Source organism: Lathyrus oleraceus, chromosome 2 (assembly GCF_024323335.1).
Source record: "Lathyrus oleraceus cultivar Zhongwan6 chromosome 2, CAAS_Psat_ZW6_1.0, whole genome shotgun sequence".
NCBI lineage: Eukaryota > Viridiplantae > Streptophyta > Magnoliopsida > Fabales > Fabaceae > Lathyrus > Lathyrus oleraceus.
Window position 1 is genome coordinate 275,439,232 of NC_066580.1, and position 14,467 is coordinate 275,453,698.

Sequence of the window (14,467 nt, forward strand, 5' to 3'; positions counted from 1 at the left end):
GAGGTAGATGTAATACTCACCTATATCCTTAGTGATGGACAATGAGTCTTCCATGCTTATTATAGGGTTAACCCCTCACTAGCATGTTGAAGCTATCCTCACATGGTGGATTTGTTGTTTTAGGTTGAGTTTTCTCCCTTGGATAACAAAAGACCTTAAGGCTTTTGGACCAATTAATGCACCAACTCATTTTGAGATTTTTACCCCGAACTACGAGGTTTTGATCCTAATCTTTTTTAAGATGGTACGTAGGCAATGGGTTTATCCATCCAAACACAAAATGTAAATAAATTTGTACATTCTTTTCTCATCTCTTTAATCATGTTTGCACAAATAAATTTTCACAAAATACCAACCTTACAACAAGTGTGAAAAGGGCTCCCTAGGAGTACCTAGGATGTTTTGGGTGCTTAAAACCTTCCCATTGCATAACCAACCCCCTCACCCAGATCTCTGACATTTTTACTAGTTTTTTATTCGATAAAACTTTTAGGTTTTTGTTTGCTTTCTAACCATTCCTTTGGATAAATAGAAGTGCGGTGGCGACTCGACTTGTATGGTTTACCTCGGATTTAGTCAATATCTCTAATGGTAACGAATACCCCGCTACAGCTTGCCTCTAACAAATTGCAGGAAGTGAAATGGATGATTAACGAGCTTGGATTCCTGGAGTTTTAATTTAAAAATAGAATGAGAATTGAAACTCAATTTCAAGAGAAATCCTCAAGTTTATCCTTTCAATGGAGGTTTGGGAAGATGCAAGTCAATGCTTGGGCAAGGGGATCCTTATTATGAGCTCAAGAACCATGTATTTATAGGCTACCAATTACTTTCCACACCATTTCAATTTTTTGCCAAAAATAGCAATGCCATGTGTTGTACCCCATAATTTGCCCTCCCCTTTTTACTTTTCATCTGACCTACGGCTTGAAATTCATCGGTGTATATTCATACTTCATTCATACGCTTTCACGCTAACATTGATTAATTCATAAATTCAAAGACTGACGATTAATTGAAACCCTAATTTGATACAAACAGTTAATTGGGGTCATTGGTTGACTTCCTGGCCAACGAGTTGACCAAAGTCAACCATACGTTCCTAAGTCCATATTGTCTAGTCATTGGTCATTATCTATACCCTTTCGACTCACATCATTATGTTGTCATCGATTCTAATTTTAATTGATTCTAATTTTAAATTAATTTTAGATTTTTAATTTGATTTTAATTGATCTTTAAGTTCAAGTTAATCAATTTCAAGTTATGTATAATTCCAATATTGGAATTCCAATTTGACTTAAGATTTTTAAATTGATTTGCATATCAAATTGATTCTAATTTTAAATTAATTTGATTTTAATTTCAAATGGATTCTAATTTTAAATTAATTTTTATTGATTTTTCATTTTTATTGGGTGTTGTTTTTAAATGGTTCTTTAGATTAGTTTTGGATTATTCTAGATATCCATTATCCATTTAACATCCTATATCCATTTTTTAACCAAATATCCATTTAGGTCTTCAGACAACCAAAGATCAAGCAAAATAGTGGAGAGTTGGGGGAGAATCGAAAAAGACAAAATTCAGAAAATTCACCTTCGATTTACTTCAATTGAGCTTGATCTTGCTTCCAATTTGCCTTGCCTTGCCTCTAACAAATTGCAGGAAGTGAAATGGATGATCAACAGGCTTGGATTCCTGGAGTTTCAATTCAAAAATAGAATGAGAATTGAAACTCAATTTCAAGAGAAATCCTCAAGTTTATCCTTTCAATGGAGGTTTGGGAAGATGCAAGTCAAAGCTTGGGCAAGGGGATCCTTATTATGAGCTCAAGGACCATGTATTTATAGGCTACCAATTGCTTTCCACACCATTTCAAATTTTTGCCAAAAATAGCAATGTCATGTGTCGTACCCCATAATTTGCCCTCCCCTTTTTACTTTTCATCTGACCTACGGCTTGAAATTCATCGGTGCATATTCATACTTCGTTCATACGCTTTCACGCTAACATTGATTAATTCATAGATTCAAAGACTGGCGATTAATTTAAACTCTAATTTGATACAAACAGTTAATTGGGGTCATTGGTTGACTTTCTGGTCAACAAGTTGACCATAGTCAACCATACGTTCCTAAGTCCATATTGTCTAGTCATTGGTCATTATCTATACCCTTTCGACTCACATCATTATGTTGTCATCGATTCTAATTTTAATTGATTCTAATTTTAAATTAAGTTTAGATTTTTAATTTGATTCTAATTGATCTTTAAGTTCAAGTTAATCAATTTCAAGTTAAGTATAATTCCAACATAGTGGAATTCCAATTTGACTTTAGACTTTTAAATTGATTTGCATATCAAATTGATTCTAATTTTAAATTAATTTGATTTTAATTTCAAATGGATTCTAATTTTAAATTGATTTTTATTGATTTTTCATTTTTATTGGGTGTTGTTTTTAAATGAATCTTTAGATTAGTTTGGGATTATTCTAGATATCCATTATCCATTTAACATCCTATATCCATTTTATAACCAAATATCCATTTATCCATTAACCCTTTTAACACCCATATCCATCAAAATCCATTACACCATTTCTAAACTTCAAAGTCAATGTGTCACATTCAAGATATTAACTTTTCATCAATCCACATTCATATCCACATTCATGTTTAAATTCATATTTAACAATAATGTTCAATAATTTTTCAATCACAATTAGTTTCCAATTTTAGTTCATACCATTAATTCCAATCATAATACAAATCTCAATAGAAATTTTCCATAACTATTCAATTTCAATTCCATTCAAATTCCAAATCTTAATATTCAAACATTCATAAATAAACTTTCCATAATTTCAAATTATATCATTCATCACATTCAACCATTCAATACAATTCATTGACTTTTATAATATGATTCCATCCAAATCACAGAAATTACAAGTTAGAAACCAATTCCAACAATAGGTTACATGCTCAAAACATTGCCATAAATTCTAATTCCTCTTTCCAAGCATGCCAATACCAAGTTTCAATCTACCGTGGGCCTGCAAAATCGATTTATAATTGACATTTCAAAACTCAGAATTCCAACATGCTGAATGTGTGGCGTTTTTCCCTTCAGTTCAAACCGGCATACTAACAGAGTTTTCTAAACCTGCATTTAACAACAAAAAAAAAGCCAATGAAGTCATTCCACGAAAAGCAGCTAACCTGCATTCCCATTCATATAACATGATTTACATTACAGCTCATTAATTTAATTAATAAATTTCATTCCAAATTTAAATTCTAATTAATTACATCTACATTTCAAGTGACTGCAATTTTTCAATAACCTGCTAACAGTATGCCAAAATCTGATATTAACAGAATAACCAACTTACATTTCATCCCAGGTGAATTTCAATTGGATCTCTAATGGACTAACACCAGAGTACAGACTAACTTACTAGCACCGAGTCAATTACCATCCAATATGTTTTTTTAACAGTACAACTAAGCGGCAAAGTGAAATACACAGACGGAAAGGTTCAGAATCAATACCAACCTAACTGAGCTAACATCATCCATTAAGCTATTCGCAAAGCTCCTCTTCATTTTGCATAATGGTTTTAAGTGTCACTATCTATGCATCATTGCCAAACAAAGCATTTTAATCCAACCTGCAATGTCCAAGAAAACTGATCAAAAACAGCGTTTAAAAGAAGCATACCGACTTGTCAAAATTCAGTTTCATTTTACCGACTTATGTTACATTTCCATTTGTTAGCACAGTTGGCAACTTCATAATCGTATGACAAAAACCCTACTGACAGAATGTCATAACAGAGTCCATAAAAAATGATTAACGAAAAAACTGAAGGGAAAATAACAGATTTTCATTTCAGATTTTGAGTGCATTTCATAACTAACTAACTTTCAAAAGTTCTAACAGAATTTCAGTTATAACTAATTGTGCATTTCAAAACAGATTTAAGATGGATTTAAGATGAATTTCGGATTGCATTTGAGCTACATTTCTAACCGATTCTGGGGATGCTATAAATAACACTTCACTTACCAATCTTCTGGGATTTTCTTCTTCAATCTCTTCTTCAGCATTCATTGTTCTTCACCTTTCACTCTTCAACCATTCTTTATTCTGCTGCAATTTTCTCCATTCAGTTTCGGTCTTCACCTTCTGTTTCAGCATTCGCCTGCTTCTCCTGCATCAAACCGTTTTCTTCTGCATCTAAAATCCACAATTCTGCACCCAGTTTTCGTCATTCCGCATCGGATATTAATCTGTTTTTCATTCTGCGCTTCAATTCATCATCTTTGGCCACCAAGTTTTCTTCATTACATCCACAATGTTCAACCTGCAACCGCCGCGCATCATTGCAATAACTCGGAAGAATCAAGAATGAGAATTCGAACAGAGGAAGGAGAATAACGGAAGCAGAAAGCGAAGAGTGAAACAAAGAGAGGAGAGACATATTCAGTTCGAAAAAGCAGAGCAACGCACCTACCAATTACCGGAGAACCGCCGTGCCAAATTTAAAATTCGGTGAGTTTATCTCGACTCAATCTGTGATACGTTTCTTCTGATGCGCCATACGATTCACCGTCAATTAATATCGAACGCGGTAAAGACGGCAATTGTTTAAACTTGATCTGGATTTCTGTTTGCTGTTGAACGTTGAGGGCAAGAATCATAGAGCACAGACGGAGTGGCACCTCGATGCATCTCACCATGGTGATGCGATTTGGATAATCCACCTTCCGACTCGATGAAGGAATTCTCGAAAGCCATATCGCAGTGACGACGCTGGATTTTCAGCTTTCAAATCGGCTCATTGAAGGCACGAGCATCGGAACCGCCGTACCGGATTCTTCATGCGAACTTGTGTCGAGGCGTTGTGAACTGAGCGAGGAAGACCGATCGGACGCGACGGTGAGACCTTCGGAGTACCGCGTAGGAATCCAGAACGCGCCGATGATTGACGCGGTGATGTCGCCGTCTTGAGTTGTGTCAGTGAATGCACATGCCGCGCGACATTTCATTCTTTTGAATCCAGGTTTCAACCGGTTAATGCACGGGTCTTGGGTTGAGGATTTGCAAACAAACCCGGTTGGAGCCCTAAGCCCAAATCGTTCAAATGCTCTTGTGGCTGTTTGCAATTCCATACCTACGTGGGCCGAAGTTTTGCAGTCCCATTTCTTCCTGCATATCACCAGGTTTGGGCCCTAACCCTTTTTGAGTTTTCTTTAGTGTTTTTTTTAGTCTTACTTAATATTGATTAGGGACATATAACCATGATTATTTAAGCAACTATAGTTCTAACATATTAAGACATTTAGCTTTAGAATTTGATTTAGGAATTAATTAAGATATTTAGATTAATTGTAAAAATAATCTAATATTAATAATCTAAGTAGGGTAATTCTAGTTTAGTTCAAAATTATGAATATCATGTAGTGTAAAAATTATGAATATCATGTAGTGTAATTAGATGTTAACTATGCTTGATTAGATATTTAATTTTGATTAAATCGTGGTTGATTATTTGGGCATGACTATATATTGGATTAGGTTTAGTTAATTTTAAGTAGGTCTTAATTGTTAGAATTTTAATCAACATTTCCCTAATTAGCCCATTTTTAGAATATGACTATTTTGCCCTTAGGGTCTAAAATCTCGATATTTGTACATGCTCCCTTAGTTTAGGACTTCTAATTAGAAAATATTCATTTTTATAGCATGATCCCATTGGATAGTTGGATTGATTTCTAACCTTTAGATTAGGATTAACCTAGTTTCCTAATCAAACCTTAACCCTCTGATTAAATTGATCAAAAACAATTTTGATCAATAAAATCCTTTGAAAATGTATAATCCCACTGTCTAATCTGAGTGACCAAAAGACCCTTGGTCACTTAATAAGACTTCTTCTTCTAAGCTGTGGAGCTCGAAGCATCAAGTCAAGACCTTCAGTCAAGGCATCCTCAGTCACATCAAGCAGCGAATGATACAAGATAAGTCAAAGGTCAACACTTAGTAAACATGATTCAAATTGTACGAAATGAGCCTTAAGTAAAAGGGAGTGATGAGACAGATTCTCTCCTATCCTTTTCTAGAGAGACTTTGCGTATGGGGCATAGGCCCCAAATATTCAAAGCGTTTGCCCTTATTCCTAGACTTTAGTACAATACGAATCGATTAAAGTACCAAGTCTTCTTCATACAAGATCTACATCAATACAAGGATTGACAATGAAGATTCTTCACCAGTAACTTGTCATTCAAGAGAAGTATCATGCGCTATCAGCCTTAAGTAATAGGGAATGATAAGACAGAGTTTCTCCTATCCTTGTCTAGAGCGACTTTGCGTATAGGGCGTAGGCCCTAAATATTCAAAGTGTTCGCACTTATTCATAAACTTTAATGTGATTCCCATCAATCGACTGTCAAGTCTCTCATTTTCTCACTCTTCATTCTATCATTTCAATTCAATCATTCAATCATTCTTTTGCCTCCAGCCACCTTGTTTTCAGTCGTAGTAGGCAGAACTACGAAAGCTCTGATTTCCTTATTGCATTATAAGGATACATAGGCAGGAGAATCCAGATTCTTCGCGAGCTACCTATTTATCAATCTACTCTATCTATCGATCAATCTTCCAACACCCCAATAATTAAGCGTCTTTTTCTATTAGAAACTCGTGGTTGTACACCCTCTTCTAATCAATTATTTGCCTTGTAAGGTGTTGAACCTTGGCACATTCTTTTCCTTGTGGGGTGTTAAACCTTGGCCCTTCGATTTTGATCTTCGCCCTGAGATTCGTAGACTCTGGCATCTAACATTCTTTGCCTCGTGAGGTGTTAAACCTTGGCTATTTAATTTTGATCTTTTCCTTGAGAGTCATAGACTCTGGTATCTAACTCTATTTGCCTTGTGAGGTGTTAAACCTTGGCTATTGTATTCGATTCTTCGCCTTGAGAGTCATAGACTCTGGCATATCTATCTCTTTTACCTTGTGAGGTGTTAAACCTTGGTTATTTGATTCAATTCTCATCCCAGAGAGTCATAGACTCTGGCATATCTATCTCTTTTACCTTATGAGGTGTTAAACCTTGGTTATTTGATTCAATTCTCAGCCCTGAGAATCATAGACTCTGGCACTTGATTCTCTTCTCCCTGTAAGGTGTTAAACCTTGGCAATTCAATTCCTTTACATCATCAGTAATAAACTCTGGTAGTGATACCTTACCTTGAACGTCATGAACCTTGGCACTCCTTTTCAGCCTTGATGGGTATTGAGCCCTGGCAAATCAATCTCTCAATCTCCTCTTGCCTTATCAATCATCTTTGATTTCATCCGTAATAGGTTGAACTACTATTGCTCTGATTTTCTCATTGCACGATGAGAATACGTAGGCACGAGGGTTCGAATCCTCTACGAGCATACTTAGTTATGATTCTTCTTTCCGCCTTAGGGAAACATCCATATCTTTCATGATTCATTATCTACTTTCTATCATCGAACCATTCACCTAGTGACATATTGTTTATTTGAAACCGAAATATACTTTCTTTGGAATTTCATATATACCCTTTTAGGATGACATAATGACAGTCCGCATTTGTGCCTAGAGTTGTTTGGATTGTCCCCGAGCATTTAAATCCTTCTTTTTTCGGCTCAACCATACAGTGATACAACGTTGTAGGCCCTCACTTGTGGTTCGTGCCACCTTCCCTCTATGGTACAAATTCCATTTCTTTTATGGATTCCGATGTATATCTGACATTTGGTTTCAAATCATACTTCTTCGGTTACTTGTTACCAAGATTTCGATTCTGTGACATTGGTTTACTTCACTTTATTCATCTCCATGATTCATTCATTACCTACCTTTATTCACTCCGTGTGATATACCCTATTCTTTGAGCCAAATACAATATACCTTAGTGCTCCATATGGTATCTCTTTGTGAACCAAGAGTTGTTTTGCTTGTACCTAAACACTTAATTCCTTCTTTTTCGGTTGTTCCAATACAGTGATACTAAGTTGTAGGCCCTCACTTGTTGGTTCATACCAACTTACTCTTGGGTTCAAATTTCACCCTTTTTGGAGTTCAAACGACACCATTCTTTGGTTGGGACCATACTTTGATCACTATTCTTTTCATCTCCTGCCATTACTTCTCTGAACTACGGAGCTCTGAATTCCTCATTGCACTCTGAGGATACGTATGAAGGAGAAGGGCGATCTAAAACGCAACGGAATTTAAAATTTTCTCCTTTAGTGATCCTTACGAATGCGCATGATCAGTGATAAAATCGTTACCTCTTGTGACGATTGAAACCTTTGGTGCAGATCTCTTGTGAGGATTGAAACCTTTGATGCAGATCTACGGAGCGATCACGAACGTTGAACGATGACAACGCCTCTACTCAGTCCACACGAACGGATTCCTTCAATCTAAGTGCTAGCTGCTACGAATGAAAGTTTTGTGTGTGTGTGTGTGTGTGTGTGTTCTTGTATGTGTGTGTGTGTGAGAGAGAGAGAGAGAGAGAGGGAGAGAGAGAGAGAGAGAGAGAGAGAAAACGAAAATGCAACCGCACTGAATGCTTTTGCACAAGGGTTCTATTTATAGAACCACTTGTGTGGGCTTCAAGCTAAAAAGCCCACTTAAGTGTATATGGCCCATATCTTATAATATGCCAAAATCACTTAAGCGTGTGGTACATTACCATATTTCGTATTCTACTTAAGTACACCGTACCTTACGATGTTCTACAATTCACTTAAGTGCATCGTACCTTACGGTGTCCCTTAGTTACTCTATCTCTCATCAATCCATCCTTTGTGTGTGACCCTGTAGGTTTTCGCGGCATTGGCAATTATATTAAATCACGTATTTAACATAATAAACAGTGAGCGGTATCTAGCAACACATCACTGCTACCCAAGATATGAAAATGTCATGTGATCTGACAAATCCTTTTGTGATAATACTTATATGCATAATTACCCTTTTGCCCTTATGTCTATATTGAACACAAGGCATAGACCGTGTCATCCTTGTCCAGTTCAATATTGGGCCCATAGACATTTATCATGTTACGCAGGATGGGCAAATTCGATCTAGGTCACTCATCTGTCATCCTTATCTGTCTGGAAGCTAGCATCGGTGTATCCAATTACTGTCAATTCTTCCTGACCTCCATATATCAAGAATGAGTCCTTAGTCCTTCTCAAATACTTAAGGATATTCTTGATAGCTACCCAATGAGCATCACCAGGATCAGATTAGTACCTACTCGTTGCATTCAAAGCATACGAGACATTTGGTCGAGTACATAACATGGCATACATGATAGATCCTATTGCAGATGCATATGGAATCTTATTCATGCGATCCCTTTCTTCCTTAGTTGAAGGGGATTGTGTTTTTGATAAACACAAGCCATGCTGCATAGGTATGAATTCTTTCTTGGAATCATGCATATTAAAGTGTCTCAGCACTTTGTCTATGTATGTACTCTAACTTAGGCCAAGCACTTTTTGTGATCTATCTCTATAGATTTTGATTCCTAATATATAGGCTGCTTCACCTAGGTCCTTCATAGAAAAGCATTTCCCCAACCAAGACTTTACTTGTTGTAGGGTACGGATATCGTTTCCAATGAGTAATATGTCATCTACATATGATACCAGGAAAACGATCATGCTCCCACTAACCTTCTTGTAGACACAAGGCTCATCTTCGTTCTTGATGAATCCATATTATTTTACTGTTTCATCAAAACAAAGATTCCAACTTCTGGAAGCTTGCTTCAATCCATAGATTGATCTTTGTAACTTATATATCTTTTGGGCTTCTTCTGGTATGTCAAATCCTTCAGGATGTGTCATGTACACATCTTCAAGAAGATTCCCATTAAGGAAAGCAGTTTTGACATCCATCTGTCATATTTCATAATCATGATATGCAACGATAGCAAGTAAAATCCGAACAGATTTAAGCATTGCAACTGGTGAAAAGGTTTCATCATAGTCAACCCCATGAATTTGTTTATATCCTTTTTGAACCAGTCTTGCCTTATAGGTATGTACCTTACCATCCATGTCAGTCTTCCTTTTGAAGACCCACTTGCATCCTATAGGGTTAACTCCTACAGGAGGCTCTACCAAGGTCCAAACCTGGTTTGTGTACATGGAATCCATTTCAGATTTCATGGCTTCTAGCCACTTCTCAGACTCGGGACCAGTTATGGCCTCTTGGTAGGTCACAGACTCATCTTGATCCATGAGTAATACATCACCTTGATCGGTTATGAGATATCCATATCTCTCAGGTAGGTGACGTATCCTGCCTGACCTACGCTGGTCTTGTTCTACTTGAGCAGGTTGCTCTTCCACAGCTACTTGTGTTTCCGGCTCTAATTCCTCCATAGGTGTATCAATGCTTTGTGATTCTTGAATTTCTTTAAGCTCTACTTCCTCCCACTGATTCCTTTGGAAATAAAATCCTTTTCTAGGAAAACTCCAGTTCGAGCGACAAACACTTTTCCCTCAGAAGGATTGTAGAAGTAATACCCTCTTGTTTCTTTAGGATATCCCACAAATAAGCATTTGTCAGATTTGGGCTCAAGCTTAGTTGAAATTTTTTCGTTTCACATAAACTTCGCAACCCCAAATCTTCATGTAAGACATATGTGGTTTCTTACCACTCCATATCTCATATGGTGTCTTCTCAACCTTTTTGGATGGAACACGGTTAAGTGTGTAAGCTGCTTTCAATAATGCATGTCCCCAAAAGGAGTTTGGAAGATCGGCATGACTCATCATGGATCAGTCCATGTCTAACATGGTTCGATTTCTTCTCTCAGATACACCATTCCATTGGGGTGTTCCAGGAGGAGTAAGTTGGGATAGGATCCCACACTCTTTCAGATGGTCATCAAACTCTAGGCTTAAATACTCACCACCTCGATCTGATCGAAGAGTTTTAATATTCTTACCTAGTTGGTTTTGTACTTCATTCTTGAATTCCTTGAACTTTTCAAAGGACTCCGATTTGTGTTTCATTAAATACACATAACCATATCTACTGAAATCATCAGTAAATGTGATGAAGTACTGAAAACCTCATCTGGCTGGTATGTTCAGTGGTTCACATACATCAGTATGTATGAGGCCCAAAAGATCATTCGCTCTTTCACCTTTTCCTGTAAATGGAGACTTTGTCATCTCTCCAATTAAACAAGATCTGCATGTCTCATATGATTCATAATCAAAAGAGTCCAAGAGTCCATCTTTATGGAGTTTGGAAATGAGTTTCTCATTTATGTGGCCTAATTGACAATGCCAAAGGTAAGTTGGATTTAACTCGTTAGGTTTCATCCTTTTAGTATTAATGTTATAAATAGGCATTTCGAGATCAAGGACATATAGTCCATTGCTCATTTGTGTAGTAGCATAAAATATATCATTCAAATAAATTGAGCAACAATTGTTCTTTATTATAAATGAAAAACCAAACTTGTCCAAACAAGAAATGGAAATAATATTCCTGCTAATTGCAGGTACATAATAACAGTTCTTTAACTGAATTATTAAACCACTAGGTAAAGTCAATACATAAGTTTCTACGGCTAAAGCAACAACCTTTGCTCCATTGCCAACTCGTAGGTCAACTTCACCTTTTGCCAAATCTCTAGTTCCTTTTAGCCCCTGCACATTTGTACAAATGTGAGAACCGCATCCAATATCTAATACCCATGATGCAGAAGTAGATAAATTTATTTCAATAACAAAAATACCTGAAGTTGAAGTCTCTACTCCATTCTTCGTATCTTCCAGGTACTTTGGGCAGTTTCTCTTCTAGTGTCCGGTCTTACCGCAATGGAAGCAGGTTCCTGCCTTTGTTATGCCTCCACTAGGCTTCAAAGCAGCAACAGTGGGTCTGGGTTTGGCAACTTCCTTGCCTTTCCCTTTATCACCCTGCTTGGTGGGCCTTTTGTTCTATCTCTTTCCATTTTTGATCATCAGAATGGACTTCCCTTTTGACTTCAGGTTCTGCTCAGTAGTCTTTAACATGGCTAGCAGTTCAGGAAGAGATTTGTCCATATCATTCATATTGAAATTTAGGACAAATTGACTTAATCTATTTGGCAACGATTGCAAGATCAAATCAGTCGCAAGTTCCTTTCCGAGGGGAAAACCCAACCTCTCAAGGTTTTCCACGTACCCAATCATCTTGAGCACATGGGGACCTACAGGGGCTCCCTCAGCTAACTTGCCTTGAAAAAGGGCTTTTGAAAATTCAAACCTTTCATGCCTTGCTTGCTCTTGATAGAGCATCTTCAGGTGTTCGATCATATCGAACGCTGCCATGTTCTCATGTTGCTTTTGCAACTCTGAGTTCATGGTAGCCAGCATGAGACAAGCAGTTTCATTGGCATCATTGACATGCTTCCTATAAGCATCTCTTTCTGCCTTAGGTGCAGAACTAGGAGGTTCCTCTTCAGGAACAGGTTTCTCCAAGACATACAACTTTCTATCATGTTTGAGGATAATCCTCAGATTTCGGTGCCAATCCAGAAAATTTGTCCCAGACAATTTTTCCTTCTCAAAGATTGATTGCAAAATGTTGTTAGAGGTGTTTGTTGTCATGGTAATCTACATAAGAATTAATGAAAATATAAGTATCAATAACATATTTAATTAGGCCTTTAATTAAATATGCTCCCACTATTTTACTCAAAACAAATGACCCTCATCATTTGATTCGGAAAATCCCGTTGGAAGATTTTCTAGTGGGTCGAGATCCACATTTCACTTTGTTCTAAGTCCGCGTAGGCGGATTACACAAAACTAGGTTATTTAGGTAGGAACTCCTTCCAATTGTATCTAATACAACTCTCAAAAATTTCAGTTGGGTGAATAACTCCTTATTCCAATCCATCATATGGATCATTTCCGACTCTTGCTTCTAAACATATGTAATATTATTATAATTTGTTTAGTTAAGTTTGACCCATTGTTTTAGCAATTGGATATTACAATTATCCCATCGCACCTTACTAATATAGAACATGCACCTCGCGTAGGCGAAACCTACATTATCCGATACTAGTCTTGATGAGTGCTAAAACTTGGAAAGCATAAACTTAATATTTAATTTGAGGGAATTGCAATTATTCTCATCTCACCGGCTTATTTATCATATAAATCGTCTCTCACATGCATCAACATACATTCACATGCATCAACATACATTCATATGCATCAACATACATTCACATGCATCAACATGCATAATGAAACAGTTATGGCCCCTAACGCAATTGCTCTCCCAAGTCAATGAGAGAACCTAAGCTAACCCAATAACGATCTAAGCTTCTCCAAGCAAGATCTTCAAGGTTGTCCTCCTTTGATATTGAATTCTTTTATTTCTTCACAACATTGTCCTCCTTTGATATTGAATTATTCTCTTTCTTCATAACATTACATTACAAAAGAAACTCGTTTTACATACGAGGGATTGAGATGAGAAAAGAAGTTACATTAAGAGATTAAAAGGAGAGGCACGACACGCAGGTCGTATTTAAAAACCTAAAACAAAATAAAGGAAAACTAAATCCATAACTGATCATCACAAGGCAATAATAATAAACACATTATTATTATTAATTTTAATTCTTTTAATTAATTAAAACCAAATTAAATTTCGGCGACCGATCACACTACGCAGAGTTAGCCAGGGGTCCGCTGCCCGGTCAGCGGATGGTGGTTTTGCATCAACACAACTCTTGCGAAGTCACAAAACGGAAACCCCTAGAATTCTGACTCTGCGAATGTGACGACCGTCACAAGCATGTTACGACTGTCACGTCCAGCTTGTTACGACCGTCACAGGCCCATGACGAACGTCACGCGGCCAAAATAACAGAAATGCCTAGAATTTTGGATCTGTGAATGTGACGACCATCACAAAGCATGTTACGACCGTCACGTCCAGCTTGTTATGATCGTCACAGGCCCATGACGAACGTCACGCGGCCAAAATCAACGCTTTTGAAACAGTCAACAGACGTGATCCAACAAGCCCTCAATTCACAACTCCTTGACGGCACAACCCTTGTGCCGTCACTAACCCTAATGCACCAATTTCAGACCGTCAAACACACCTCGATTGTTGATTCAGTATGATTGATCGACAGGTCATTGCTTCACCATACTAATGTCGGATTCTGAAGCAAATGACCATTGATTGCTCAAAGGAAAACAACCATTAAGTGTTTGAATGAACGAAACAGAAACAGTATATCATATATACCGTACTTTGCATTAGGATTATTTATATCATATATATATAACTTGATTGATCTCAATTGCATAACCTATGGACGATCGATGTATCGCTGCTTCACCATACTAATGTCGGTTCCGAAGCATAGTC

The 14,467-nt window shown here is 37.0% G+C and overlaps 1 long non-coding RNA gene across 1 annotated transcript; it reads right to left on the bottom strand.

The window, feature by feature from the left end:
* Positions 1–2,858: 2,858 nt before the first annotated feature.
* Positions 2,859–5,065, bottom strand: LOC127119135 (uncharacterized). Its single transcript, XR_007802654.1, has 4 exons — positions 4,522–5,065; positions 4,078–4,375; positions 3,565–3,679; positions 2,859–3,171 (listed from the first exon to the last, which is right to left on the bottom strand). It is a non-coding gene; the product is annotated as an uncharacterized LOC127119135 (long non-coding RNA).
* Between the last annotated feature and the right edge of the window lie 9,402 nt (positions 5,066–14,467).